The sequence below is a fragment of the Anomaloglossus baeobatrachus genome, chromosome 3, assembly GCF_048569485.1.
Source record: "Anomaloglossus baeobatrachus isolate aAnoBae1 chromosome 3, aAnoBae1.hap1, whole genome shotgun sequence".
In the NCBI taxonomy this organism is placed as follows: domain Eukaryota; kingdom Metazoa; phylum Chordata; class Amphibia; order Anura; family Aromobatidae; genus Anomaloglossus; species Anomaloglossus baeobatrachus.
In genome coordinates, this window is record NC_134355.1 from 188,909,715 (window position 1) to 188,935,591 (window position 25,877).

At 41.9% G+C, this 25,877-nt stretch overlaps 1 protein-coding gene across 2 annotated transcripts in view; it reads right to left on the reverse strand.

Moving 5' to 3' along the window:
- Window positions 1-25,877, reverse strand: part of TULP4 (TUB like protein 4) — a 238,575-nt gene that overhangs the window by 128,760 nt on the left and 83,938 nt on the right. The gene's annotated exons all lie outside the window — the stretch shown is intronic.

The following is a 25,877-nucleotide window of genomic DNA, read 5'->3' on the forward strand; positions in this document are numbered from 1 at the left end:
AATGGTGTCTGAAACCTGCCAGGCGCCTCCACAATAAACCCCACTGTCAGTAGGAAAAGAACTTTAATCCTTGCTGCAGCTTCAGGGCTTCAGTCAGAAAGGCGGCTCGGGTTCAGTCACAGCTCTGTGTATTGAGGGCATAGGCCGTAACCACCGCCGCACTGACTGACATCTTGTTCTAATGCTGTCGGAGCTGTCAGTCAGTGCGGTGTGCGCGAATGACTAGTGCGGGACACTAGTTGCTCAAGCCACACAAACTGAGCCTCCCTGGCTTAAACCCAAAGCCCCAGATTCCCAGACCCTCCTCAAGAAGCTTTCAACTTTCCTATCCATACAGTCTTCAAGGGAGCCAATGGTATTGAAAATGTTCCAGATATTTTACAAATCTAGACATGAATTATTGATGACCTGTCTCAACAGGCAGAAACAGTTTTGTTAAACAGTTATTTGCACTTTTAGGAAAAAAAAAAACTGATTGTTTTCGTGTTTTTCATCCTCCGTTATATAGGGATGCTACAATCTTATTGATAAAGAAAGAACACTTTTGCTAACGCCCAGGCTCTCAAACATGGCGTCCTAGACCTATCTAGGTTTCGTAGGCTCCTCAATATTCATCGCTGCTTTAATAGCCTTTACTAGATGATCTATGTCTTACAATATTTTTCAACCCTTCCAATCATCTGAAGAAGAGAAAGAATCCAACAAAATGCAATTCCTCTTTTTAACAAGGCGCATTAGAATAATGTCCTCCACCAGAGGATGAGCTAGGAGCCGATCTTTTATTTAAAACTGACTGAACCTCACTTCTTATCAGATGCTTAACCCGTTAAGGACAAAACCAATTTTGACGAGGCCAAATTTTAGCAATCAGACCACAGTCACTTTATGAGGTTATAACTCGAGAACGCTTCAATAGATCCCAGTGGTTCTGAGATAGTTTTTTTTCATGACATATTGTACTTCCTGTTAGTGGTAAATTTAGGACGATTTATTTTTTAATTTTATTACTGAAAAAATTGGAAATTTGATGAAAATTTAGCAATTTTCAAACTTTGAATTTTTATGCCCTTAAAACGAGAGAATTTTGTAACAAAAAATAGTTAATAAATTGCATTCCCCACACGTCTACTTAACATCAGAACAATTTTTTAAACCTAATTTTTTAAGGACAGAAAGTTAGAAGGGTTCAAAGTTCATCAGCAAATTCGCATTCTTCAAACAACATTTACAAAACCAATTTTCTTTTAGGGACCACATCACGTTTGAAGTGACTGAGAGGCCGAGGTGACAGAAAATACCCAAAATGATAGCATTATAAAAATTGCACCCTTATTAACCCTTCAGGTGCTTCACAGGAACTGAAGCAATGTGGAATGAAAAAAGAAAAAAAATTAACATTTTACCTAAAAATGTTGCTCTAGCCTCAATTTATTCACTTTTAGAAGAAATAACACAACAAAATGGACCCCAAAATGTGTTACCCAGTTTCTTCTGAGCGTGCTCATAGTCCACGTGTGGTCAAAAACCTGTGTTTGGACAAATGGGAGGGCTCGGAACAGAAGGAGCAATATTTGAATTTTGGAATACAAATTTGTCTGAAATAGATAGCGGGCACCATATTGCATTTGCAGGGCTCCTTCAGTATCTAAACAGCAGAAACCCCCCACAAGTTACCCAATTTTGGAAACTAGAGCCCTTCAATGATTTTATCTAGGGGTATAGTGAGCATTTTGAACCATCAGGTACTTTACAGAATTTGATAACATTGGCCGTCATATTGAAAATTTTATTTTTTTTTTTCACATAAATGTTGCTTTAGCATCCATCTTCTCACTTTTTAAAAAGGTAATGCCAAAAAGTGGACCCACAGATTGTTACTCACTTTCAGAAAGTTCTGTTTGGACAATTGAGAGGGCATGGAACGGGAGGAGCGATATTTGAATTTTGGAAAGGAAATTTGGCTGAAATGCCTTGCGAAAGTATTCGGCCCCCTTGAATTTTTCAACCTTTTCCCACATTTCAGGCTTCAAACAAATATAAAAAAAAAATTAATTTCATGGTGAAGAATCAACAAGTGGGACACAATTGTGAAGTTGAACGAAATTTATTGCTTATTTTAAACTTTTATAAAAAATAATAAAGTTGAAAATTGGGGCGTGCAATATTATTCAGCTCCTTTATGTTAATACTTTGTAGCACCACCTTTTGCTGCGATTACAGCTGCAAGTCGCTTGGGGTATATGTGTCTATCAGTTTTGCACATCGAGAGACTGAAATTCTTGCCCATTCTTCCTTTGCAAACAGCTGGAGCTGAGTGAGGTTGGATGGAGAGTGTTTGTGAACAGCAGTTTTCAGCTCTTTCCACAGATTCTCGATTGGATTCAGGTCTGGACTTTGACTTGGCCATTCTAAGGCTATGTGCGCACGTTGCGTATTTGCATGCAGTTACGCTGCGATCTGCACCTCAGCGTAACTGCATGCGTCCTGCGTCCCCTGCATAATCTATGAAGATTATGCAGGAGACGTGCGCACGTGGCGTATTAGAGCGCAGCGCTTCGGCTGCTGCCCGGAGCGCGCGTTCTAAGAAGTGACATGTCACTTCTTTCCTGCGCTCTGCATGTAACGCTCGCTCTGTCTATGGGAGAAGCTGCACTCAGAGCGCATGAAATCGGCTTTTTTTTTTCATTACGGACTCTTTGTGCAGCGATTTGAAGCACACGTGTGCTGTTCAAATCGCTGCAGAAATTTCTGCAGGGACAAACGCTACGTGCGCACATAGCCTAACACCTGGATACGTTTATTTGTGAACCATTCCATTGTAGATTTTGCTTTATGTTTTGGATCATTGTCATGTTGAAAGACAAATCTCCGTCCCAGTCTCAGATCTTTTGCAGACTCCAACAGGTTTTCTTCAAGAATGGTCCTGTATTTAGCTCCATCCATCTTTCCATCAATTTTAACCATCTTCCCTGTCCCTGCTGAAGAAAATCAGGCCCAAACCATGATGCTGCCACCACCATGTTTGACAGTGGGGATCATGTGTTCAGGGTGATGAGCTGTGTTGCTTTTACGCCAAATATATCGTTTGGCATTGTGCCCAAAAAGTTCGATTTTGGTTTCATCTGACCAGAGCACCTTCTTCCACATGTTTAGTGTGTCTCCCAGGTGGCTTGTGGCAAACTTTAAATTACACTTTTAATGGATATCTTTGAGAAATGGCTTTTTTCTTGCCACTCTTCCATAAAGGCCAGATTTGTGCACTCTACGACTGATTATTGTCCTATGGATAGACTCTCCCACCTCACTGTAGATCTCTGCAGTTCACCCAGAGTGATCAGGGGTCTCTTGGCTGCATCTCGGATTAGTCTTTTCCTTGTTTGAGATGAAATTTTTGAGCGACGGACAGGTCTTGGTAGATTTGCAGTGGTATGATACTCCTTCCATTTCAATATGATCGCTTGCACAGTGCTTCTTGGGATGTTTAAAGTTTTGGAAATCTTTTTGTCACAAAATCTGGCTTTAAACTTCTCCACAACAGTATCACGGACCTGCCTGTTGTGTTCCTTGGTCTTCATGATGCTATCTGCGCTTTAAACAGAACACTGAGACTATCACAGAGCAGGTGCAAATATATGGAGACTTAATTACACACAGGTGACTTATATTTATCATCATCAGTCATTTAGGACAACATTGGATCATTCAGAAATCCTCAATTAACTTCTGGAGTGATTTTGCTGCACTGCAAGTAGAGGGGCCGAATAATATTGCACGCCCCAATTTTCAGTTTATTATTTTTTACAAAAGTTTAAAATAAGCAATACATTTTGTTCAACTTCACAATTATGTCCCACTTGTTGTTGATTCTTCACCATAACATTAAAATGTTTATCTTTATGTTTGAAGCCTCAAATGTGGGAAAAGGTTGAAAAAAATCAAGGGGGCCGAATACTTTCGAAAGGCACTGTAGATAGTGGTCACCATGCTGCATTTGTAGGGCCCCTAAGGTACCTAAACAGCAGAAACCCTCCACAAGTGATCCCATTTTGGAAATTAGACTCCTCAAGGAATTTATTGTGCAATTTCTCCTGAGTATGCTGATACGTCATATGTGGTGGCTCTCGAAAGGCAAGGAGAGCCATTTGACTGCAAAATTGGCCGGAATAATTAACGGATGCCACGTCACGTTTGAAAAGCCTATATTGTGCCTAAACAGTGGATCCCACACATGTGACCTCATTTTGGAAACTAGACCCCTCAAGGATTTTATTCAGGGGTATAGTGAGTATTTTAAACCCACAGGTACGTCACAAAATTTGATAATCTTAGGTCGTCACATTTAAAAAAATTATTTATTTTTTTTTTCACAAAAATGTTGCTTTAGCACAAAATTTCTCACTTTTTCAACAGGCACCATGTGTTCTGCTCATGGCTGGCTGTATGTGGGCAGATACCTGAACTGCAAATCAGTGATTCCCATAGGGATTTGGGCCAAGTCCGTACCCATGGCAGTACAGTTTGGCTGCACCTGCCAAACCAAACTTCTATGGGTTCGCTAATCTCCAATTCTTAGTTTTTTGTCGTAGCCATCCTAGGTCTTTTCTGCAATTTAATGTGACGGCAACAAAGCTAGAATCAGAACGTATGGAATAAAGATTCTTAGGCCTTGAGCAACAAACTCATGTTATGACTAGGGCTGAGCGGATCCGGACTGTAAAAGTCCTGATCCACGCGGTTTCAAAGATGTCTGGGTGCCGGACCCGGGCCCGGGTGCGCGATCCAGATCCGGCACTGCGGCAAATAATTGAAAAATAGAGAAAAACAGAATTAAAACAGTGTTTCATACTCAAGGCAGCACACTGCTTCTGGGTCGCGCATTCACTTCCTGTACTGCACAATAGGCTCATCGCATACACACAGCTTTCTGTGCTTTAACCGCCCACTAGCCATCCTGCCGCCTGTGATTGGTTGCAGTCAGCTGACACCCTGCCACTCAGGGTGGGGGCACGTCTAATTGCAACCAATTACATGCGCCGGTGGGCAGGCAAAATAATGAATATTGAATTGTCGGCTTCTGAAGGAAAAAGTATGATCCGGAAAGAGTTTCCCGCCATGACACCGCCTGGGTGAGTATACTGTGCACGCTCCTATCCCCCTATCCCTTCCACCAACGTTTTTAATCTCCAGATTCTGGTCCCCATTGATTTATATAGCCACCGGATTCCGGAACGGATCGGACTTTTTTTTTTAATTGAGCAGTGATCCGCTGGTCCCGGTTTTTGGCCAGTTTGATCAGCTCTAGTTATGACAGAAGAATGAGGTGTCTCAGTTTGCTTCACCTGGAATCACCATGCTTTTAGTCCTGGTAGCCTTAATAGCTGACTGGGGTGCACCTAAACCCTGGTACGCCTTTTTGTAATATAGGCATTCACCAGGTTGGCTGGTGATCTGTCCTTCCTCCTCCATTTCAAGAGGAATGAGTTTACAGAAATTGCGATCTCCAGTGTTATCATGCTCAGGTTAGACAGGGCTTTCCTTCCTTCTTGACATGCTTCTGATTTTCGCAGTCTACTCTTCAACCTCCACATATTACACCCCGTGATGTCGCCTGCCGAGTCGCACCTTATTTATCAGATTTCCAGCATCTTCGAGCTGCTCAGCAGGTACTCTACGGGGAGGTACAAATGAAGGTAGATTAAGCAACTGCTCTCTACCATCATCAGGGACCACAGCAACAAAATACACCAAGAGGGACAACAAGCCGTCCTCCTTGGTAATACTTGGGCCCTAAAGGTCTTTAAGTCCTAGCACAGAAAATCACTAAGGAATGGATGGGAGGCTCCACTTTATTATACATATAGGGTATATGCCCACAATCAAGAATCATGCAGCGGGTCCTGACCTGCGGGGCTGGGTGTCTCCTCCGCTGGAGAATGCAGGAGACCGCAGCTGCTCGCACCCACGATCAGGGTTCGGGCCCTGGGATCTCACGCTGTGTTCTCCCTATGGAGGACGCAAGCAAATCCGCAGCAAACAAACAATAGACATGCTGCGCAGGTTACTGTTTGCAGCGAAAAAAACAAGCACAGTGGGCATGGGACTTCTAGGAATCCATCCACTGTGCTTATACTGTAGAACGCTGTGTTTTGGACGCAGCAAAAACATCCAAAACGTTGCAAACACTGATCGTGGGCACGCACCCATAGGCTTCTTGTCCCAGGAGGCGGATGCTCTCTCATGGTCATGGCAATGGAAAAAAAATTGCAGCAGTCGCTATTCTGGCCTAATTTATGGATCAGATTTGTCCATCTATATAGCAGGCATCTCCTGTACCTGCCCAATGCCAGACACGTTGATTAGTCACAAATGTAACTAGATAGAGTTTTACAACAGCAGTCCAGACATACAAAAATTGCAACTCTGTGTGCCCACCTGCAAAGCGGGCACATGGAACTGCGGATATAATTGCCCACGTTTTTCAATGGAGGTTCAGACAGCCATTGTAATACTTCGGTCAGTCATATCTGCAAATTACACAGCGGACTTGTACAAGAACTGCCTGCTTTTTACATACACTAACTTTACCTACTCAGTAAATTGGACTTAGACTAATGCATGCTGCGATGTTTTGTGAACTAGTACATCAGCAGGGTGGCTCAGTGGTTAGCACTGCTTTTAACATCCCACCAAGGACAATATCTGCAAGCAGTTTATATTCTCCCAGTGTTTACATGGATTTCCTCTGGTTACCTCCCATATACCAAAGGCATACTGATAGGGAGTTTACATTGACAGCCCTAATGGGGACAGTGCTGTTATCAGACTATAAATATTACAAAATAACTTGTTATCTCATATTTAGAGTTAAGTGTGCACTATAACAAACGTCCTACATGAGGAAATGCTGGGTTTTTCTGCAGACGTCCACACAAAAGATGCAATAACTATCTGCTCTGAGCACTGCATGTTTGCTGTATTTTTATGCCTTTATGCCTTAGTGGAGATTTGATGCTATAGTTTTTGAGATGTGTTTTGTTTTTTAGCACAGAAAGGGTGGATTTCTACACTTAATAATGCAACAAAGTTTTTTACATGCATTTTTTCAGCCTGCAGATAGAAACCTATAGGGGAAAAATACACCAAAAATACACAGTTCAATAACATCTTTAAAAACACAGGGGCAATGAGTTTTGATGAAATCACATCCACTTTGATATGTTAAAAACACAGCAGAATTTACTCACACAAAAAAAGAAAGAAAAATTAGGCATTTATGCTACATGGGAATATGGATATATATGTATAAATAAATACACATGCTTTTTTTCCCCTTATGAGCCACTTCCTCCCCTCCCCCAATCTCTTGAACTCCTCTTTCACTTTATGTAAAAAAAAAATCAACCCAGCTTGTTAATACTATCTGCACAGAATATCACGTTATTATCTCTGTATTTGTAGTAGGTACGTCATGATATTCGCAGCTTGAAATCTGCTTAAAGGGGTTTTACCACGAACAAAGTTAATTTCAAAGTTGATTTCAATTAATATATCTTGGAATAATAATAATTTTTACAATTGGATGTGTTTAAGAAAAATGTACCTGGGCTGAAATAATCTTATATATGTGTCCCTGCAGTGTACTGTGTAATGGCTGTGTCTGACTGTACAGGGACATGGTCTGATCATACCACATATCCAGAGCAAAAGAATAACTTGTGATTCCGTGCTGTAATCTCTGTATTCTCTTTTTCTTCCTGCCCAGCCGGTATGATCATAGAATGTCTCTGTACGGTCAGGCACAGCCATCACACGGTACATGGCAGAAACACAGATATATGAAAGATTATCTTAGCACAAATATATAGATTTATTTTATTTTTTTATTTATTTATTTTTTTAAACACATCTAATTGTGGAAATTATTATTATAAAACCTATTGATTAAAATCAACTTTAAAATGAACGTTGTCCGTAGGGACAACCCCTTTCAACAGGATGAAATGCTGCAGATAATATATATTGTACTTGCTTATATAGCACCATGATCTTCCACAGAGCTTCATATCATCATCACTGTCCCCATTGGGGCTCATAATCTATATTCCCTATCAGTATGTCTTTGCAGTGTGGCTGTAAACCAGAGTACCTGGAGGAAACCAGCGCAACAAGGGGAGAACATACAGACTGCTTGCAAATGGGATTAGCAGGATTTGAACCCAGGACCCCAGCGCTGCAAAGCCGAAAAGCTGTCAAACAATTATTTTAACCCTTGCTGGTACCACAGGGTCAATGTGCTCTCTTGCAGATTGGTACAACTATTGATTTTTTTTTTTTTTTCATGGTACCAGACAAGGGTTAAAACCTGCCTTACAAGTCACGGCATCCAACCTTTCCTTAGGCACATATAATTGATACGGTGTGGTGTGGTCCTGCCAATAACATGATGAGTAAAATAATGAATATTTTCACTGATAACATATAAGTACATTTTACAGCCAACAGAAAGGGTTCAAGGCTTGTCGCTGTCATTGTAATTTGTGATGCAATAAAACCCGGAGAGGGGCTGACATATGGGTCTTAATTATACAGAACAGGAACGGCTAATTATGGTTCAGTGACTTTCACATCTACTGCAATTTCCTTTCGCACGTGAGACAAAATTGATTTTCTGTAGAAGGATATACTGTTGGAAGCAATGAAACCCACACTATTATGCATATATCCTCCATTGCTGTAATGCGCTACTTCTCATTTGCGCAGATTATCCTCTCAGACGTCTCTTGAATGCCTCCTGCCTTTAGAACAAGATTTCTCTTGTGAGTACGTCTCCGTTCTCCTCTCTGAAAAGCAGCCTAATTATCTGTCCTCCATGCCTGAACACCAGGCGCGGATTATCAGCATTATATCTCGCCCTGTCTAATGTAACACCCTATGTGGGTCTGCAACGTTCAACGGCGGGATCGCAACGAGTCCTTCTGTATTAACACAATCCTGTACAGGGGGCTTGTACAGATGGAGAACAATCACACCGGTACTAGAGATCCAGCCCCAGATCTGAAAAGTACAAGAGAGCAATTCACTCCCTACTAATTCAAAGACACGCCTAATGTATAATCTTCCCAGCTAAATCACCATACACCAAATATACAGTAGTGCCACACTTCATCCCAGTTCTCTACATCTTATAAAAGCAGGGGTTGTACGCATCATCAATTATCGAACTCCAAATACACAAATAAAGGGAACATGGCACCAGATTTTTCATGTGTGGACTAAAGACTAGCCCCTTCAGCAGCGCCTGTGCTACATTCCATAAAGTTGTATGCTATCCCCTAACTCCCCCTGTATACACCATGAAAACCTATTTCTATTCTCCTGCGCTGTATGAGAATCTGGACAGTCATGTCCCATGGATGTCCTTGCTTCAGCGCCTATCCCTATTGCCACCCTTTTCCTCTGATCGACATGGATGGCGTCTCCTGCATCATCCACATAGTTGGAGGGAAATCTCACTCCTGCGCATACACATCGCTGACTCCCACATGCGCACTTTGCTCTGCCATATTGCACGCAGAGCCTAAAACATAACTGCACATGCGAGAGCAGAAAAGTGTGGGCGCAAGTGCCAGATTTCCGCTATGTGGATGATTATGTAGCTGGGCGAAATCTCACGCCTGTGCAGACACATTGCCAGCTCGCACATTTATGTTTTAGGTTCTATATGCAGTAGGGCAGAACAAAATGGGCATGCGCGAGTTGACGATGTGTATGAGCAGGCACAAGATTTGTTGAAGGTGCTAGTTTTAGTTTACAGTGGAAAAAAAAGAGATTTCCACAGTGGGAACAAATAAATAAAACAGGCAGACTTGAATGTTGTTGGGGTTTTTTCTCCCCTTTGCATTTTTTCCTAAGATGTCCATGCAGTCGGTCCGATCTCAGGCCGCAATGCAAGGACTGGCCGAGGCTATCTCGACCGTCACAGTGTCATAGAAATATATAAAGCTGCCATACTCCAGACGGGAGACCTGCAACGTCTGTGCAATGTGGTGCGAGATTGGATCAATTTGTCAGGATGTCTGTATAGGCCTTAAAGTGGGTCAGATCATTTAATAAAGCATTTATCAAAACATTAATGACAAATCACTGTAATTTAATATCAGTCTTTGAAAGGCCCATAATTGGCCCCACAAGCCTAAAAATAGCAGTCTCCCAGAATTGTCGCATCTATTAGATGCGACAATCCCGGCACTTTACCTGGCTCATCTCAATTGCCCTGGTGCAATGGCAATCGGGGTAATAAAAGGGGTTAATGACAGCTCACAGCTGCCTCTAAGTCCTAGATCTAGAAAAGGTAGGGTCATTGGCACTAATTTTGTAAGTGAAAAGAAATAAAAACACAAACACCACAAAAATCCTTTTTTTGAAATAAAATATAAAATAAACACCCTCTTTCTCCAATTTATTAATCCATCAAACACCCAGGTATGATGTAATCCACACAAGATACCAAGAATATCCTGGCTGTGCTACATACTGAAGTGGCAGAGTGCGGGCACATTACAGAACATGACCACCCGCTGCAGCTTCAGGCAGACACTGACTGAGCCATAGCTGTGAGTGGTGACGTCAACTGCAGTCACAGCTGGAGGTGCCCACGGTACCCCACCTGTGACTGCAGGTAAACTCACCAAAGATTAACTCACTGAACTCAGTGACCTCACCTCAGGTGATCTCATTCCAGTTCAATGAGACCTGCATCTTATGGCAGAAAATTGCTTGGGATTTTTGCCAGGAAATGCAGATTTAGTGCTAAAATTTATACACGAAATTCCTGCATCAAATCTAAATCTTCTGGCAAAAGAGACGCATCAATTTTGCATGAAAACAGCATCATGTTTAAATGCGGGGTTTTTTTTGCCAGAAGATGCATATTTGGTGCATGAATTTGGTATATACATTTCAGCACCAAATCTGCATCTCTAGACAAAATAATGTGTTTTTCTGACAAGAGATACTAGTCTCATTCAACTGAATGAGATCACTTGAGGTGAGGTCACTAAATTCAATGAAGGAGAGTTTACCTGTGGTCACAGGTGGGGCAGAGTGGGAACCTCCACCTGTGACTGCAGATAAACTCAGTGACGTCACTGCACACAGCTGCGGCTCAGCTAGAGAAAGAGGGCATTTTTTTGTATTTTATTTCAAATAAAGTATTTTTCAGTCAGTGATTGTGTTTATTTCTTTTCACTTACAGCATTACTAATGGAGGTCTCAAAGATCCTGCCCATTACTAATCTACAGCTGTGAGCTGTCATTAACCCCTTATATCATTTCGATTACCACGGCACCAGGGCAATCGGGATAAGCCCGGTAATGTGCCGGACTGTCACATCTAATAGATGCGACAATTCTGGGTTGCTACAGGATATTTTTAGGCTGTGGGCCAATAACCATGGGGCTCCCCATCCTGAGAATACCAACCCCAGCTGTCGCCTTTATTTCGGCTAGGATTCAAAATTGGGGGGTGGGGACTACATGCCGGTTTCTTGAATGATTTATTTAAATAATTTTTTAAAAAGCCATATAGGTTCCCTCTTATTTTTATACACGGCCCAGAAAAGTACACGGCTGGGGCTGTGGTCTATAGCTGTATGCTTTATCTGTGCAGGGTATCACAATATGGGGAGGACCCAATTTTTTTAAATTTATTTTTGCACCACTATAGGACCTTAGACAGCGTGTGTGATTCTAACCAATCACTGATGCTGTCAGACAGGGAGGAGGGCTCGGTTTGACTGCAACCAATCACATATGCCGGGACTGACTGTGGGCGGGGGAAGCAATGAATATGTATGAGAATTAATGACCGGACGAGTAAGTATAATTTTCCTGCTCTAATTTCCCTAACCATTTCTACCACCATTATACAGCACAATGTTCGAGTCCCCATAGACTTATATGGGGTTCGACATCAGAGTAGATGTCTGGGTTCAAGTCCGGACCTGAACAAGACATTTTTTTTTTAAATCCCGCAGGACCCACTGAACCCGAACATCTGCAGGTTTGCCCATCTCTAGTGGCCACCATTATTTTCATGGACTGCCTTATTTCTTGGGCATGGAGCTCACCAAGTAACCAAGGAAATGGTGGATCACCTGCAGCAGGGCTGGGAAAATGAGAATCTGTAAAGTTTACTTTCTCTGAAAAAATGAGGCATTTGATAGAATAGTACACACTGAGATTCATAGTACTTATGGTCTGGACAGCACAAATCGCCTGATAACTTTCCATTGAATCACATAAAAAGTGCATAAGGCTTCAACTGATTGCAAGACCTCAGAACAAAAAAAAGGAGGTGTAACATCTTGTAACCTGCTGAGACAGAAGGTCCTGTAATGGTCACCCTTAGGGATGAGTGGACCTGGACTGTAAAAGTCTGGATCCGCGCGGTTCCAAAGATGCCCGGGAAGCCGGCTGTTTGATCTGGCACTCAAGAAATTAAAAAGAAAATAAAGAAAACAAGAATGAATTAAATGCTTACGTCACGGCTGTACACTGCTCCTGCAGCCTCTCTGGGCCGCTCATCATTGCTCATCCTTATGCACTGACCCATCCCACCCACCAACTGGCCTGGCATCTGTGACTGGTTGCAGTGAGACGTGCTTCCAGCCTGTGTGACAGTGTCTGCCTGCATCCAGTCATTGCTCATGACGGCTCATCCATTCTCTAGAGCTTAAAGCGGACAGTCATACTCTAGTCTATGGCCATTCGCTGTGACTGAGATGTAGCAGAGCTGGAATCGCCGTGAGACCTCGGCTGGATTACATCGGACCTTCAGGGGTATTTAGGAAGTTAATAAAGTGGAGAAATAGGGCATGTTTGTATTTTATTCTAAATAAAGGATTTTTCTCTGTGTTTATTTACTTTTCACTTACAGATTAATGTTGGTGGTGTCTCATAGATGCCTGCCATCACTAATCTAGGGCTCAGTAGCAGCTGTGGGCTGTTATAAACCCCTTATTACCCCGATTGCCACCGCACCAGGGCAACAGGAAAAGCAGGGTAAAGTGTCGAGCTTGTCACATCTAATGGATGCGACAATCCTGGGTGGCTGCAGGCTGCTATTTTTAGGCTGGGGGGGGGTGAAATAACCATGGCCCTCAACAGTTTGAGAATACCAGCCCCCAGCTGTCGGGCTTTATCATGGCTGGGTATCAAAATTGAGGGGATCGCATGCTGTTTTTTTTTTTTTTTAATTAATTATTTAAATAATAAAATAAAAAGCTGCATGCACTTCCTCTTATTCTGATACATAGCCAAGATAAGTGCATGGCTGGGGGTTACAGCCTATAGCCATGGGTTATCTATGCTGGATATCATAATATGGGGAACCCTATGCCGACTTTTTTATTTTTACCGTACGGGTAGAGTCACATTGATGTAGGACTCGCACAAGTGCAGTGAGAAAATCTCGCATTGCACTCGACCCATGTAAGACAATGCTGCAGCTCACATCTGCAAGTTTTTCCTCAGCCCTAATTGGACTGAGGAAAAAAAAAAAATCTATGAAAAATCTATCTAAAAAAATAAAAGTCTATGGGTGCGAGAGAAACATCAGACTGCACTCGGATCTCATCCAAGTGCAGTGCGATATACACACAGGCTGACAATAGTGGAGATGGGGGATTAATCCCTCCCTCTCCTCCACAGCTGCGCTCCGATTGCAGGATCAGATCGAAGTCACATGACACTCGGACCACGCTCTCAGCAGAGCCTGAGCCGAGGGTCATTAGTATATCGCATCCGATGCTATACGCCAGTGTGACCCCGGCCAACGATATAGACAAGCATAGCGCCTGTGAATGGAAGCAGTCAGCTGACACTCACACATGCTACTACGCAGTGTGGGAGCGCGGCTGACTGCAACCAATGGTTTCTGATCCCCATAGACTTATAATGGGGACCAGATTCCGGATCGGAACCCGATTTTTAAAACAAGATAACAGGGACCCGCCAATCCCAGTTTTCTGCGAGTCGGCTCATCTCTAGTCACTGTTCAATATTTATTTTTTGTAGAGAGACAAGACTTAGGGAATCATCCTGTTGATTGACTGTTGGGTATGGGGTTTTACAGAAACAACCCTTTAGACATTTTAAAAAAAAAAAAAGACATTTTGTACACTACTATAAAAATAAACAAACTGGAGTAAAAAGCACCAAATTTATTATTGCTCTGCTCACATCAATATTATTTTATTTAGATTTTCTGCACCATCGTGGAATAAAACAACAAGTAATGGCAGTGCAACAAAGCAGAGTGAAATATTTGGTTTTACAAATGTTTTTCCCAGAGGACTGAGTTGGCATAGTCCATTTTGCCTCTACTTGTAGCAGATCCCTATGGCGGTGGCCACCCATTTTCATGGATGCTAACTGCTCAAAGCCAGCGAACCGTAGAATCTTGGGGGTCACCCTGATGACCGCTCATAACATGTTCAATTAGTTTCACTGAGCCTCTTTAGTAAACAGGTTTTCATTGGTTCTAAGCTTGATTCTATCTCTTCCCCAGTTTATGTGAGACCTGGTGATGCACATAGAAGAATGAATCATGAATCAAAAAAATGAGGTTCCATCCAATGAGGACACCTTGATGCTAGTGGATGACTTAAAATTGATGGCTTATCCTTCAAATAAGACAAGATAACACCTGTAGGGTCTGTGCACATGGTGCGTTTTTTGGGGGTTTTTTTGGACGCGGGTTTTTGAGAAATCTGCATCTAAATGTGCATGCACATCCTGAAGCCAGCAAAGTGTGCATGACGTATCCTATGTCATATGCACATGAGCCGGCATTGAGGTCCTGCGCAGGCGCACTTTGATCTGCCCTGAGCAGGGCAGATCAAAGTATTGTAGTGCGCCTGCGCAGTACCTCAATGCCGGCTCATGTGGATGACATAGGACGCGTCATGAACCCAAGCTTCAGAAGAAGGACAAAGATGGCTGAAAGATGAGGCGCCAGACTCGGAGAACGGAGACACCCATCGACCAGTCTGCACCGCACCGACCGGTTAGGTGAGTATTATAAAGTGATTTTTACATTCTACACAATGGCCTGGGCGCTTATATACCGCATGTTAGAATGCTGTATATAAGAGCCCACTGGTGGTGGCCGCAGCTTATAGTCACCAAATCTGGTGAAAGGTTCCCTTTAAACACCCTAAGTAACAGCATGGTATAATCCACATTTATCAGCTGGACCAACTGTAAAAGAAGGTGCTTGGTGTAAGCAGAAGAATAAGCTTCCCACCTTATTATGCCTTTTCATTGGTTACTAGCTCTGCTTTCATCCAGTAAAATGTTACACCATAGAAATCAATGTGATAAGTTAGTGTCATCCATATAATGGAATTGTTCCCTTCCTTAGCTTAGCTGGCTGTTAGATCAGTAGGCCAGTAAAAAGGAGCCTACAGCAGGCAGTGTTCTTTTATGGCGTCTACTAAAGCGGAGTTACTATGTACCAGCCAGTAATGTTTGCTTTTTTTCTATGAAACAAATTATGTCAAACAGCTCTGCTTTCAGCTTCGTGATTTGGCTTAAAGCAACAGCATGGCCGCAGAATACTAATAAGGGATGCTTTGGGATCATTGAGAGACCCTTTTTGTAACCTATACCAAGTGTTTTCAGAGGTCATGCAGAGGGCAGTCTTTAGAACGGCGAAGGCTAAAGAGAAGCTCAGAAATGTGGCCACAAATGGCTCAAGCAACAAAAAATGACCATTGGCAAATTAAGATAACTGGCAGCATGGTGAAATGATAAATCATTATAGACGGCCAAAGCCAGCGTCTATCAGATTCTGCTAACACTGAGGGGTGCGTATGTAATGAGAACACTGACGGCACTTCCTAACAGACAAATGTGAACAGGTGCAAACTGAGCAAAGTGTGTAGGTAATGTAGTGTGCTTCAACAACATACGGTATCTCTTTAGACAGGCCTATCACCTCAATTCACTAACCTAATTCTTCCCTGTCCCAGCTTTCTAAATGTTAAATGGAACCCATCACCAGGTGTTCCCCTATAAGCTGTGGCCACCACCAATGAGCGCTTATATACAGCAATCTATAATACTGCATGTAAGTCCCCAAGCTGATCTGTATAACATAAAAAAGACGATTTATCATAATCACCTGTGGGGTGGGCCAGTCCAATGGGCATTGCTGATCTTGATCTGGCGCCTCCGCTCTTATTGCAATCACAGTCCTATTACCATGCTTTGCATGGATGAAACGCTACTCGCACCATAAGTATGTTGTTCGGGTTACTCGTTACATTACGAGTTTTTCCCCATTGACTTGCATTGCACTCACTATTCGGAACAAATACGTGAGTATTAGACAGTACTCGTTAAGAGGATAGTGAGTACGAATACTTCGGTACTCGTTCATCACTAGTCCTACATCATCCACACAGTGTCTTCCATTGGCCTATTGCACACTTTTCTCTGTACTGCCGAGGGCAAAGTACTGTAGTGCGCATGAATGGGTGGTCTTAGACCTTTTCCCGCGCATTACAGTACTTTGCGCTGACCTCAGCAGGGAAAAAGAGAAGTGTGTGTGTGCAGGAGCGTAATGGAGGACACTATGTACTCATCCACACAAAGCTAAGGAGAATGGTGATCGCAAGGAGAGAGGAGGCACCGGATCAATATCAGTGACGTCTATCGGATCAGACCGTGCTTTACGTGAGTATGACAAAAGTTCTTTTTTTAGGCTATAGATTGGCCTGGGGACTTCTATACAGTATTGTAGAATGGCGGCCGCAATTTATATGGGAATATCCTGGTGACTGGTTCCCTTTCATCATAATCTACTACCCCGTATTCCTGTGTCCACACCCTCCATGCATCCAATATTTTAAAAAGTAATTAAACTTTTTTTTTTAATTATTGAACAGTCTTTGCAAAGTTATGAATGTTAATAATGCAGTCCACTACCTTATCTATTACTTTTCACCCAAATTCAGTGCTGAAAGGGCTGCTCCTATATACCTTGTTCACGGATGTAGAATAGCTGTTTTGAACTGCAGGTCTAATGAATATCTGTATCCTGTGGGAGCTCCTCTGTTCTCCTCCCCATGAAAAGATACCATTTACAACACTATCACTGTCTAAGCATGGGTGAGGAGAGGAGCAGCTCACACACCAGTACAGATACTGTGTAGGTTAGGCAAGTATGGCGTAAAATGCTACAAAATAAGAATTCTTACAAAACCAGAAGTGTTAATATGGTAAAGTTTATTTGTTTCAATTAAAAAAATGCAAAGTGAATGAACAACAGAAAATTCTAAATCAAATATTTGGGGAGATCACCCTTTGACTTAAAAACAACATCAAAAGCATCAAATCTTCTAACCGTGTTTCCCTGAAAATAAGAAGGGGTCTTATATTATTTTTTGCTCTGAGAAATGCGCTAGGACTTCTGTTCAGGGGATGCCTTATATTTTACCATGAACAACAATCCACATTTATTCTTGAACAAAAAATCAACATATATTCAAATATAATCCTGTCATCACATTCTGGAACATCAACATTTTGTGTTACTCCTATTACTGATTCAGATGCACAGATTCTTATCTGATCTGCTATTCTCATGGTGCAGAACCTGTCCTATAGTGATAGGTACATACCATATTTACAAAGGTTTAAAGTACTGTATATATTTGAGTATAAGCAGAGGCCCCTAATTTTACCACAAAAAACTGGGACAACTTATTGACTCGAGTGTAAGCCTAGGGTGGGAAATGAAGCAGCTACTGGTAAGGTTCAAAAATAAAAATAGATACCAATAAAATGTAATGTGGCCCATCCTTGTCCCCTGTAGTAATGTGGCCCATCCTTGTCCCCTGTAGTAATGTGGCCCATCCTTGTCCCCTGTAGTAATGTGGCCCATCCTTGTCCCCTGTAGACATGTGCCCCATCCTTGTTCCCTGCACTAATGTCCCCCATCCTTTAGCCCTGTAGTAATGTGCCCCACATCCTTTAGTAGTGTCCTCCTACTGGTCCCCTATTATGCCGTTGTTCACAAACATACACACACAAAAAAATTCCCGTGGTGTCCTTTTACCTGCTTCTTACGAACCACAGGCACATAGACCCCTCGATGATCTCAGCTGGTACATGGGGCCGCCACTGCCGGCAGCGTTTTACTTCAGTTGAATGCTGTGCAGCACCGCAAAGTATTCAACTGAAGTAAAGTTATGATAACAGCGGTGGCCCTTTGTACCAGCTGAGATCATCGAGAGGTCTAGGTGCCTGTGGTTCGTAAGAAGCAGGTAAAAGGACAATGTGGGAACAGAAGACAGGTGAGAATCATTTTTTGTGGGACCCTCACTTGAGTATAAGCTGAAGGGCGCGTTTTCAACATAAAAAAATTGGGCTGATAAACTTTGCTTAGGCTCGAGTATATACAGTACCTGCTTAAAAGTGTTATTTTCTCTGTACTGCTAAGTTTACCACCAAAAGAAAGCAGACACCCCCTAAAAGAATCGTACTTACCAGACTCCAAAAACATAAGAATTAGCAAGTGAATGGGCTCTCATATACAAATTTGAGTCACTGTCAGGTACCCCTGCATTCTACAGCGAATGGCTCCCTCTGGTGACTGGAAACAGTATCACTCGCATGGAGTGATACTGGTACCTGATCTGTTTGTGAGAGCTGCAGTGCAATGCAGCTGGAACAGCGAGGCAACTGACAGTGGTGTGATTTTTTTTTTTGTCGTGGGGGATGGCGTCTGCTTTTTTTGGGGGGGTGTACTTTTTTGATGAAGAGTTCTGCTGTATTATTTGAACTTTTTTTTTAGTTGCTTGGACACTTTCTTATGGAGCCGCAACTAGGGTTTATTTTTCAAGTAAGGCTTATATTTATGCAAAAACATGCCTATCCCAGAAATGCTCTCTTTAGGCTGGCTGTATGTAGGTGGAGAGCTGAATTTTCACATCATTGACTTCCATTATACTCGTTACTCGAGTCAAACCCGTCAGGTCCCTATTGGCTTATATGTGGTACAGGTTCCGGAAACAAATTCAGGTCAAGTCTGGGTCCAGAAATGAACGTTTAACTAAAGTGATGTATAGAATATTATATCTGCATACAAAATATTATAGAGATGTTGAATAGAATACATCAGCCCCACCATTATGGGAACGCTTCCCTGATTCTATACCGCTGTATTAGATTGGTAATCGTCACTACATGGGATTGTGATCATCATGAACATCGGCTATTACGAGTCCACTGGATTCTGTCTGATTAGTGGACAATATAATGCTGGTTTACAATCATCTCCACTCATTGTTATAAAGTATTAATGTTTTATGTATACACAGTGCATTCCTAACACTGCATATACACACAGCTTCTATTACCAATGTGGGCTATTGCTAGTTACGTACTCCTTGGCTAAAATACTGAAACAACATTTCTTATCCCTATTGAAAAAATGTCAGACTCTCTATGACAACTGGCAGTCTCTGCAAGAAGAAACCAGAACAGCTTCAACATTAACGAGGTTCATGTAAGTTATCCCCCATCGATGAGATATGCAATAACTTTGTGACCTTTTGAGATCTCACCATGATGACCCAACAGATCCTGAGATAGTGATTCTGGGGAATTCACTTTTAATGTGTTCTAACATCCTCTCCTCTATAATATTCAAGGAGAGATGATCACTGTGCTCTGCAATTTCTGGCAGCGTGAGATTGAACAGAGCATGTGCAACCTTTGCTCCATGAAGTCGGAGCTCTATAGAGCCCTATTTTCAGGATTGATGGATGTTCAAGCAGCCAGACCCCTATTAATATTCTATCAATAGTGGCTAACTTATACACCTGGTATAACTTCATTAACCCCTTCACCAACTGGCAAGAGTAACCCTTTCCAAGAGCCATAACATTTTTAATTTTCCATCAGTATACCACATAAGGGCTTGTTGATTGTGGGATGACTTGTACTTTTGAATGACACCATTTATTCTGCCCCATATTGTACTGGAAAGCGGGAAAAAAAATTCCAAGTGCAGTGAAACTGCAATTTCACAATTGTTTTTTGCGTTTTTATTTACAGTATTCAATATATGAAAAAACTGACCTGGGTCAGTATGAGTTTGTAGATACCAAACACACGTGTGTATATTATATATATACACATGCTACACACACACACACACACACACACACACCAGGGCTGTGGAGTCGTTCAGCCAAACCTGCGACTCCGACTCCTCAATTTCCCTTGCACCGACTCCGAGACTCCCGCATATATTGCTTATGTTTAAGTTAAAAATTCACTATATATACATATACACATATATATATATATATATATATATATATACACACACATATATACACACACACACAGTACAGACCAAAAGTTTGGACACCCATTCTCATTCAAAGAGTTTTCTTTATTTTCATGACTCTGAAAATTGTAGATTCTCATTGAAGACATCAAAACTATGAATTAACACATGTGGAATGAAATACTAAACAAAAAAGTGTGAAATAACTGAAAATATGTCTTATATTCTCTGTTCTTCAAAGTAGCCACCTTTTGCTTTGATTACTGCTTTGCACACTTTTGGCATTCTCTTGATGAGCTTCAAGAGGTAGTCACCGGAAATGGTCTTCAAACAGTCTTGAAGGAGTTCCCAGAGATGCTTAGCACTTGTTGGCCCTTTTGCCTTCACGCTGCAGTCCAGCTCACCCCAAGCCATCTCGATTGGGTTCAGGTCTGGTGACTGTGGAGGCCAGGTCATCTGGCGAAGCACCCCATCACTCTCCTTCTTAGTCAAATAGCCCTTACACAGCCTGAAGGTGTGTTTGGGGTCATTGTCCGGTTGAAAAATAAATGATTGTCCAATTAAACGCAAACCGAATGGAATAGCATGCTGTTGCAAGATGCTGTGGTAGCCATGCTGGTTCAGTATGCCTTCAATTTTGAATAAATCCCCAACAGTGTCACCAACAAAGCACCCCAACACCATCACACCACCTCCTCCATGCTTCACGGTGGGAAAAAGGCATGTAAAGTCCATCCGTTCACCTTTTCTGCGTCGCACAAAGACACGGTGGTTGGATCCAAAGATTTCAAATTTGGACTCATCAGACCAAAGCACAGATTTCCACTGGTCTAATGTCCATTCCTTGTGTTCTTTAGCCCAAACAAGTCTCTTCTGCTTGTTGCCTGTCCTTAGCATTGGTTTCCTAGCAGATATTTTACCATGAAGGACTGCTGCACAAAGTCTCCTCTTAACAGTTCTAGAGATGTGTTTGCTGCTAGGACTCTTTGTGGCATTGACCTGGTCTCTAATCTGACCTGCTGTTAACCTGCGATTTCTCAAGCTAGTGACTCGGATAAACTTATCCTCCGCAGCAGACGTGACTCTTGGTCTTCCTTTTCTGGGGCGGTCCTCATGTGAGCCAGTTTCTTTGCAGCGTTTGATGGTTTTTGCCACTGCACTTGGGGACACTTTCAAAGTTTTCTCAATTTTTCGGACTGACTGACCTTCATTTCTTAAATTAATGATGGCCACTCATTTTTCTTTACTTAGAATTTGTACTATGGCAAGAAAAAAGCAGCTAACAGTCTATTCAGTAGGACTATCAGCTGTGTATCCACCAGACTTCTGCACAACACAACTGATGGTCCAAACCCCGTTTATAAGGCAAGAAATCTCACTTATTAAACCGGACAGTGCACACCTCTGAAGTGAAAACCATTTCCGGTGACTACCTTTTTTTTTCATCAAGAGAACGCCAAGAGTGTGAAAAGCAGTAATCAAAGCAAAAGGTGGCTACCTTGAAGAACCTAGAATATAAGACATATTTTCAGTTGTTTCACACTTTTTTGTTAAGTATTTCATTCCACATGTTTTAATTCATAGTGTTAGTGTTTATATATATATATATATATATATATATATATATATATATATATATACTATGTAACAAACTATCTAAATGGCAGAAAACAGTTTTCAACAAAAATATACTAAATAACATTTGTGCAGTCTATGAATTTGTTGTAAGAAATAGAATTGCCTCCATCAGATCCTCCTTTATAGATGACCTCAAATCTGACGTAATAATTTTAAGGCTAGAGAACAACCTCTCTACACTAACTTGGGCTGGAGGCAAAGCCGTAACCACAAGGGCAACATCTCTAACAATTTCCGGGTATAAAGGAATTGCCTCATGCACAGTCAGTTTTTATGAACGGTTGAATTTTTCTATTATTTCAGAGCAAGTGAAAACTTTTGCTGAAATATGGTCAATCTGCTGCTATAGGAGACGGAGTGAAATCTTTTTCCTTGCGGCAACTTTTTGCCTGCTCCATATCTTCTAAATACTTGTCAAAGTTAAACTCCTCATCTGATGAGGATGAAGATATGGCAGCAGTAGCACTGTCAGGACCCAAGTCCTCTTGCTCCTGGCAGTCCTGTAGGCCACTCATCCTAACTGCTACTTCAGTCAGAGCTTCTTTTCCTTTAGTAAGAGGTTGATCATCAAGCAGTATACGATGACTTGGGTCTACATAAACAGTTGCCAGAACAATTTTATTTTCCAATAGCTGTCTCTCTCTCTCCGTTTCATTGAAGCAGAAATGCCATCTGCGATTAAACCTACTCTTTGGGACAGGCAAAATAGCAAGTTCTTCCACTCCCTTATGAAAATGCCAGGAGTTAAATCCTCAGCTTGTAATTTTTTAGTCACGGTAAATGGGTGATTAAGCAATTCCTTCAATTCAGCCACCTGTGTCCATTGACCTTCATTTAGGGTTACCTGAGGGTTTGCCATATCTAAAAGAAACGGTTTTAGTTCAAGCAAATCGCTCAATCATTAAATAAGTGCTGCCCCACCGAGTGGCTTGATTGACAATTGCCCCTTTCCCAGCACGTCTCTTCAAGATGGAATCAATTTTAGCTGTTCTGGCGGCAATAACCAATTTCCTCACTTTTCTAAAGAGATTTCGAGCATGTTCCTCTTGCAGACTATCTCTGATTGCCAGCTGTAGCGTGTGCACAACACAGCGCATGTGATGAATATGAAAGTGTTTTGAAGCAGCTTCAACAAGATCATCTAATTCTAAAGTATCATTTTGCTGTTCTGTTGTAATATCTGTTTGTTCCTCAGTAACATGAACAGCACTGTGGCCTTCCATCTCACACATACTGAATCTTAAATTTTCTTCTAGCTGGTGTTCATTACGCTCATTCATCAGTGTAATTGTACTTATCATTCAGTTGGTAATCTTGCAGAACGTTTTCCACTAAGGCCTGGAGAAACTGGCTGGTGTGAGGAGCTTTAGAATCTTTTACTGCCAGTGTCTTGGTAAAAAAATTTTTGTTGTCACAAACATATCGATATCAATGTATTATATATTTTAGGAGTCGGTCCATTTTATACCAACTGCGACTCCACCAAAATGAACACCGACTGACTCCACAGCCCTGATACACACACATTTATAATTTTTTTATTTTATTTTTTCATTTAAGTATTAAAAAAAACCTGAAATTTTTGGAGTTGTGTGATGCCTTATTTTTTGCGTCTCAAGCTGACGTATTTAATTATACAATTTTTGGGTAGATATGATGTTTTGACCACTTGTTATTGCTTTTTATTGCAATGTTGTGGCGCCCCAAAAGACTTAATTCTGGAGTTTTGATTTTCTTTTCTTGTTACACCCTTTAACAATCAGATTAATTTATTTTATAGTTTGCAAAATCGGACATTTCTGAAAGCAGCGATATCAAATATTGTTTTTTTTTCAATGGGACAAAAGGGGGTGATTTGAACTTTTGTTGGTTTTTTTTAATGTTTTTTAAACCTTTTTTTACATTTTTTTTATTGATTTTACTAGTCGCATTAGGGGACTTAAAGCTGATACAATCCTGTCGCCTCAGCTTTAGAACAGAAATGATGCCCTCCAGTGAACATCAGTGAAGAACTACGTCATGACAGTGACAGGGGTCATCAGTTGACCCCTGGCTGTCATGACAACCCATCGGTGCCTTGCGATCACGTCATGCGGCTGCCAATGGGGGTAGGGAATGGCGCGCTTCCTGTCAGCGCACGTTAAATTCCGCTGTCAGAGATTGACAGTGGGATTTAACTGTTTAATAGGTGCATCAGATCAACCGACATGTGCGGGGGAATAATGAGGGCTTGCCACGCGAGCCTGCATTAAAGGACAGACACGACCTTGGACGTATTGGTATGTCCAAGGTCGTGAAGGGGTTAATGTCGAAAGTCAAGTGTAAAATGATAAAACACAGCATGTCCTGGGTATAGTGGGTTTTGTCATTTTTACAATGACTGGTTCTGACTATTTTCTTGGGTACAATTATCAGTCATAAAAAAGCAACTTCGTTCCAATCCTTTCCACAATAAGCAAAATCACCTTTGTTCAGCGGCTGCCAGTTGCATCTGTAAATCTGCTGTATGGGATGATGCACACCGGCTAGCACCATAGTAACACGGCTTCTTTTACATGTCCACAGTGTACTATCACCATGGTTACCCAATGAACATACACCAGGGCCTAGCTGGAAAAACAGGACTAGAGAAAAAAACAATTCTGAAAAGGATGAACTGAAATTCTGTAGAACAAAACCACAAAAGTAAGTGTATTATATATGTAAACTATACGTGCAGCCAAATAGAAATTACGCAAGGATTCCTCGGGGGTTTCTTACTTGCTTACTTAGCAAATATATATAACTGAAATACATTTTTCTTTTTCACCGCCACTGTCATGTGCATGAGAACACATACAGTACATTAAAGAGTATTTCCGCTGCATGGACAACCCCTACTCATTCCCCTTGTTTGCTCCATTAAAAATGAACAAGCACCTCACCTCTGGTGCGGCCGTGATTCCAGCGATGTCTGAAGCCGCGTCCCTGCAGCCCACATGACATTGTTTTGACACGCGAGCCCCGTTGCCAGTCAGCGCCCGGTGTTTCTCCCCGCCTTTGGACATTTGAGCAGGAAGTCAGAACAGCGGTCACATCCTACTCAAATGTCCGAAAGCGGGGAGACAGATGCCGGGCACTGATTAGCTGCGGAGCTCACGAGTCATAACAATGCCACATGGGTGTAGGAATGCAGCTTCAGCAATCACTGGAATCACGGCCGCACCGGAGGGGAGTGTAGGCTTATTTATTTTTACGGGGTCAAACAAGGGGAATGAGTAGGGGGTTGTCCAAGTAGTGGACATCCTCTTTAATGGCTGTGATAAGTTATTTTGAGGGTACACCAAATTTACACTGTTATACAAGCTGTACACTGACTACTTTACATTCTAAGTATCATATCTTCAGTGTTGTCCCATAAAAAGATATAATAAAAAAAATTACAAAAATGTGAGGGGTGCATTCACTTTTGTGATATACTGTATCTTCTAATGGGAGGATCTTTAAAGGGAAACCATCGGGTATAGTGATGGGTGGACCCGCAGATACCCAGGTCCAACCTGGTTTTTAAAAAAAAAAATGATCCCTGATGTCAACCTGGACACCGGTCCCCCAAATGAGTCTATGAGGACCCAAATCCGGTGCTTTAAAATGGTGCCAGGAGGGATAGGGGGATTATCTTTTACGTGGCTGTAACACTACTTTCGGGGCTGCTCATTAACTATGTGCATATTCACTGCTTCACCCACCGGCAGTCCTAGAGTCTCTGAATGGTTGCAGTCAGACAGCCGTGTAACCGAAAACCTGTGGCAGTTGGCGAAGTAGCAGAAGACTACAGAACCATAGCAGGAGTACAGATGACTAAAGTGGTAACAGGATTGCTGGAGGCCGCTGG